This window comes from Triticum dicoccoides, chromosome 2A, assembly GCF_002162155.2.
Source record: "Triticum dicoccoides isolate Atlit2015 ecotype Zavitan chromosome 2A, WEW_v2.0, whole genome shotgun sequence".
NCBI lineage: Eukaryota > Viridiplantae > Streptophyta > Magnoliopsida > Poales > Poaceae > Triticum > Triticum dicoccoides.
In genome coordinates, this window is record NC_041382.1 from 388,574,421 (window position 1) to 388,580,988 (window position 6,568).

The window sequence follows — 6,568 nt, forward strand, 5'->3', positions numbered from 1 at the left end:
TTTTATGCAAAAACTAAACGTTTTTCCAGGATGTCACTTAAACAGGGACTGCGGGCTGATTTCAAAGAAATAGAGGGGGGGTTTCGCAAAATCGCGCGCGACGACGTACGACCATAAGCCATCGGTGCTTTATTAGTAGGTAAAGATAAAGATAAAGAGGTAAAGATAAAGATATATATATATATATATATATATATATATATATATATATATATATATATATATATATATATATATATAAGGAAGAGATAGATTGGCCGGTCTGGTTACTAATTTACTCGGTCCGGTCCGGTCCGGTCTTTAACCGGTCCAACCGAGCGGACCGAAGATGCAGATCTTTCCTCGACATCGCAGACGCTGGCGACGCCCTGGCCATGCCCCGCTCCGTCGTTGTTCATCGAAATCAATCGTAATTCAGTCAATTGAAGAGATAGGGGCAAGAGGTAGAAGACTCAGGTCACGCTCTCAAGTTTGTTTCCTATTATTCAGTCGAATAGAAAAGAGAAAGGACAAGAGAAACGGGATTAGATCCGATAATCACGGCATCATCTCAAGACTAACTCCACGCTGTCGTTTCCTTTTACTCCACACTGTTGTTTCCTTTTATTTAATCAAACAGAAAACAGAAGGAGGCTCCTATTCCTGCGCAAGAGGCTTACCAAATCTATATGTGCAATCGTTGTTCAGTTTCGTCAGAATCTTCAGGTTCGTTAGTATTTTCAGAAACTTCATTATATTTAGCAGCGGCAGACCCTGATGAAGAATCCCATAACAACGCTGGTTGCACGCGGTGGTGATCGTGCCTACCTGGCACGCATACAGAAACTCGCGGGCCGTTTTTTCTTTCCTTCTTTTCGTCGAGCAAATAACAAAAATAACTACAGAAATGAGGTTTGATCCGTCAATTACAGCGTCATCCCACGACTAACCCCACGTAAAACTTATCCTTTAATCACGGGAAGACCCGTACGCACAAAATCACTGGCTCATGCACGCGTTAAATTGCTTGCATGTAGCGGAAAACCTGAACAAAGCGTGCGCATGTAAACAATGCGCCCCGGCCGGCCGGTGCCACCGCGTCCCATTGCTGCCATGTGTGAACTGTCGTAGTTCTCGCCCGTGTCCAGGAGCTCGCAGGAGTCGTCTCTCGCGCCTGCATGGTTACGACCTCGCCGTCCCCGCCGGTCCTCTCGGTCCGGCCCGAGCTTTATCTCCGTCGGTCCGGTCCAGGAAAAGAGGACCGCGGCGTTGCTCGGTCTAGTTCGCCGGCGGCCGGTCCAAATGGCGGCTCGGTCAGGGACCGGCCCGGCCCAGCCCGTGTCCACCCTGACCTAGATGGTGCATCACTGAGTTTGGTGAATTGTGTGTAACGGTTAGATTTTGTGTGGAGGTTATATATACCCCTCCATCGAACCTCCATTCATAGAGAGAGTAATCAGAACGCGCCTACACTTCTATCATACATTTTTTGAGGGAGAACCACCTACTCATGTGTTGAGACCAAGATATTCCATTCCAACCACAAGAATCTTGATCTCTAGCCTTCCCAAGTTCCTTTCCACTCAAATCATCTTTCCACCAAATCCAAATCTATGAGAGAGAGTTGAGTGTTGGGGAGACTATCATTTGAAGCACAAGAGAAGGAGTTCATCATCAACACACCATCTATTACCTTTTGGAGAGTTGTGTCTCCTAGATTGGTTAGGTGTCACTTGGGAGCCTCCGTCAAGATTGTGGAGTTGTACCAAGGAGTTTGTAAGGGCAAGGAGATCGCCTACTTTGTGAAGATCTACCCAAGTGAAGCAAGTCCTTCGTGGGCGATGGCCATGGTGGGATAGACAAGGTTGCTTCTTCGTGGACTCTTCGTGGGTGGAGCCCTCCGTGGACTCGCGCAACCGTTATCCTTCGTGGGTTCAAGTCTCCATCAACATGGATGTACAATAGCACGACCTACCGGAACCACACCAAAAATCTCGGTGTCTCCAATTGCGTTTGCACACTCCAATCCCATCCCTTTACTTTCTTGCAAATTGCATGCTTTACTTTCCGCTGCTCATATACTCTTGCCATGCTTGCTTGAAATGTATTGTGAATGTTTAAACTTATCCTAAAACTCCACCTTAACTTAAAGAAATCAAAAACTACTACTTTCCTTTGTTGAGGGTCTAATCACCCTCTAGACACTTCTTCTCGATCCTATAATTGATATAAGAGCTTTGGTCTTCATTACTTTGGTTTAAACACCATTGGAGGAAGATGGATGAGTCTACTTTGGGGATTCTTAGACGTAGAGTACCTATACTTGATGGAGAGTTCTTTCATGAGTGGAAAATTGAGATGCTTGAGATTTTCAATGAATATCACTTGAACAAGTACATTACTACTCCTTGTGCGCGCCTTGTTGACCCCTTGCATCCTACCTTGATGAGTCTATTGACATGATCCGTAATCTTAGAACTGTCAATTTAATCACTAGAGGATTACCTAGAAACTTGATTGCTAGCTTGACTGCTCTTGATTATGCTTACACCATATGGAGATTTCTTAAGGAACGATTTCCAAATTACTCCGCAAAACTTAGATGAGATTCTTCACAAGTCTATTGCTTTGAGTAAGATGAATTCCAATGATCCTATGTTTTGTGATTGTTTATTCGAGCTTACTAACCTCATGCGTGCCAAAGGGGATGTTGGAATCATTAGCAACATCATCTCCAAAGTCATTAGAATTCATAAGATGAACATTGTGATGATCACTTATCTAATGAATCACTCTCTCTAAGAATTGATCAATTACAAGACAATGTTGAACATGGATACTATGATGAGGATGATGATAGTGACTTTGATCTCGATGAGTCTATGAGACACTTTGGTCTTATGGCTAATCTTCGCGGCTACATGGCTGGAGGAAAGGAATGGGTTCTTGATAGTGGATGTACCGATCACATGACCGGATACAAGGACATGTTTCGTGAGCTGCTGAAAACAACGGCCCTCGAAAGTATGTTACTTTTGGTGACAACTCAAAGGGTAAGGTTGTTGGCCTTGGTAAGGTGGTCATCTCACACGATAGCTCCATACAAAATGTTATGCTCGTTGAATCTCTTGGCTAAAATTTACTTTTCGTATCTAGACTTGCTGACTTTGGCTTCAATGTCCTATTTACTGAAGTAGATTGCCAAGTGTTTCGTAGAGATAATCATAATATGGTCTTTGTCGGTATACGTAGAGGTGATCTATACATTGTTGATTTCACTAAAAGGGCTCAACCTAGAACTTGCTTAATTGCTAAATCTTCTAAAGGTTGGTTGTGTCATAGAAGGTTAGGACATGTGGGCATGCGAAATCTTGATAAGCTTATTAAAGGTGATCATATCCTTGGAGTGAAAGATGTTATATTTGACAAGGATAGATTGTGCAGTGCTTGTCAAGCAGGAAAACAAGTTGGAGGAAGCCACCCCGTGAAGAACATCATGACCACGAGAAGACCACTCGAGCTACTTCATATGGATCTCTTTGGTCCCAATGCCTATAAAAGTCTCGGTGGAAACTCATTTGGTCTAGTCATAGTCGATGATTTTCAAGATTTACGTGGGTGTTCTTTCTTGATGATAAATCGAAGGTCCAAAAGATCTTCAAAAACTTTGCTAGGAAGGCCCAAAATCAATTTGAAGTGAAGATCAAGAAGGTTTGCAGCGACAACGGAACGTAGTTCAAGAACACAAATGTGGATACCTTTCTTGACGAAGAAGGGATTTCACACGAGTTCTCGGCTACGTACACGCCTCAACAAAATGGAGTTGTTGAGAGAAAGAACCGGACCCTTATTGAGATGGCGAGAACGATGCTTCATGAGTACAAGACGCCAAAACACTTTTGGGTAGAAGCGGTTGAGATAGCTTGTCATGCAACAAATCGCCTATATCTTCACAAGCTACTCGGCAAGACGGCATACGAGCTTCTCACCGGTAACAAACCCCAAGTTTGATACTTTCGAGTATTCGGCTCAAAGTGTTACATTCTTAATAAGCATCGTCGTTCTAAATTTGCTCCTAAATCTCATGAGGGTTTCCTACCTGGTTATGGCTCAAACTCTCACACTTACCGTGTCTACAACAATTTCACCTGAAAGGTTGAAGAGAGGATAGATGTGAAGTTTGATGAATCTAACGGCTCGCAAGTAGAGCAATTGCCAATTGATGTAGGAGACAAAGACCCTTCGGAAGCAATCCAAGACTTGTCTATTGGCAAGATTCGTCCAACGGAGGTGAAGGAGAGTACCTCGTCCGTCTAAGTGGAAGCTTCTACCTCACGACAAGGTGAACCAAGAGTTGACATAGAGGCATCCACAAGTGGGACATGCCAAGATGAAGAAAACGAGGAAGTACACCAAGGAGAACCTCATCAACCTCCTTCTCCACCTCGACAAGAGAACGACAACGTCAACAACGAAGAAGGCCAAGAGGAAGAACAAGATGATGAAGAAGATGTTCCACCCCGACCCAAACAAAAGCTCTCATGAGTTAGAGCAAGAGTCTCAAGACACCATCCCATCGAGCAAATCTTCAATGATATCCAAACCGGGAGAATCACTCGCTCTAAAACTCGTTTGGCTAATTTTTGTGAACATTATTCATTCATCTCTAGCATTGAACCTATGAAGGTTGAACAAGCATTGGAAGATCCGGATTGGATAAATGCCATGCATGAAGAGCTACACAACTTTGAGAGGAACCAAGTGTGGACATTGGCCGAGAAGCCCGACAATAACCACAACATCATCGATACCAAATGGGTGTTTCACAACAAGAAAGACGAAGATGGACAAGTCGTTTGCAACAAAGCACGTCTCATCGCCCAAGGCTACACTCAAGTCGAAGGTATGGACTATGGTGAGACATATTCCCCCGTTGCTAGACTTGAGTCCATCCGCATCTTACTTGCCTATGCAAATCACCATGATATTACCTTGTATCAAATGGACATTAAAAGTGCTTTTCTAAATGGTGAAATTGAGGAGGAAGTTTATGTTAAACAACCTCCTGGCTTTGTTAATCCTAAGAAACCCGACCATGTTTACAAACTTCACAAAGCTTTTTATGGTCTTAAACAGGCTCCTAGAGCGTGAAAATGCTTGCCCAAGTTCCTTACTGAAAAAGGCTTTGAGATTGGAAAAATTGATTCTACTCCTTTTACTAAAAGGGTCAATGGAGAATTATTTGTGTGCCAAATTTATGTTGATGATATCATATTTGGTTCGACTAACCCTCATTTTAGTGAAAAGTTTGGAAAGCTAATGTCGAAGAAGTTTGAGATGTCTATGATGAGTGAACTCAAGTTCTTTCTTGGTTTGCAAATCAAGCAAACTAAGGAGGGTACCTTTGTTTCTCAAACAAAGTATACCAAGAACTTATTCAAGAAGTTCAACATGCAAGAATGCAAAGGTATGAATACACCCATGCCTACTAGTGGACATCTTGACTTGACTAATGATGGCAAACCGGTTGACCAAAAGGTTTACCGCTCTATGATTGGTTCATTTGGTATATCTATGTGCCTCCCGTCACGATATTATGCTAAGTGTGTGCAGGTGTGCACGATATCAAGCGGCCCCCAAAGAATGTCGTCTTAAGGCTGTCAAAAGGATAGTCGGATACTTAATTCATGCACCAAATTTTGGCATTTGGTATCCTAAGAGGTCTTCTTTTGATCTTGCTGGCTACTCCGATTCAGACTATGGCGGTGACAAGGTCGATAGAAAGTCCACTTAGGGAACTTGTCAATTTCTTGGTAGATCTCTTGTGTCTTGGTCCTCCAAGAAAAAAACTCGGTATCCTTATCCACCGCCAAAGCGGAATATATTGTCGTCGGTTCTTGTTGTGCTCAATTACTTTGGATGACCCAAACTCTTAAATATTATGGAATCTATGTGAAACATGTTCCATTGCTTTGTGACAATGAAAGTGCTATTAAGATTGCTCATAATCCCGTGCAACATTCTCGAACTAACACTACTGGAATCAGCAGATTTGTCGTCTGCCGACTCTTTGCCATCAGCTAGCGGACGACAAAGGAAGGCTTTGCCATCATCCACTAGAAAGCGGACGACAAAGAGGCAGTGGACGACAAAGGCTAGCTTTGCCATGAACCATCTCTTTGCCGTCCGCTAGCAGACGGCAAAGAAGCTTTGTCGTCTGCTAGCGGACGATGAAGAGGGGGTTTGGTCCACTTCTGCCAACCCCTAAGGGGCCCCTCTTGGTCGTCCACTAGCAGTCGACAAAGGTTTCTTTGCAGTCTGCTAGCAGACGACGAAGGTGGGGCGGATGGCAAAGCTTCGAAATTGACTTAACGGTCGCGCCCCCACCGTCGCCCTCTCTCTGTCTCCTTTCCTCTTTCTTCCTCCCTCTCGTGCCACCCCGCGCCGTCGCCGCCGCACCCTCCCCGCGCCTTCGCCACCGTACCCTCCCCCTGCCGTCGCCGCCCCATCGCTATCCCCTCCCCGCCCTGTGTCCGCCCCCTCCCTGCCTCCCCACCCCCTCCCGAGCCTCCTCGCCGCAGCCGCGGGT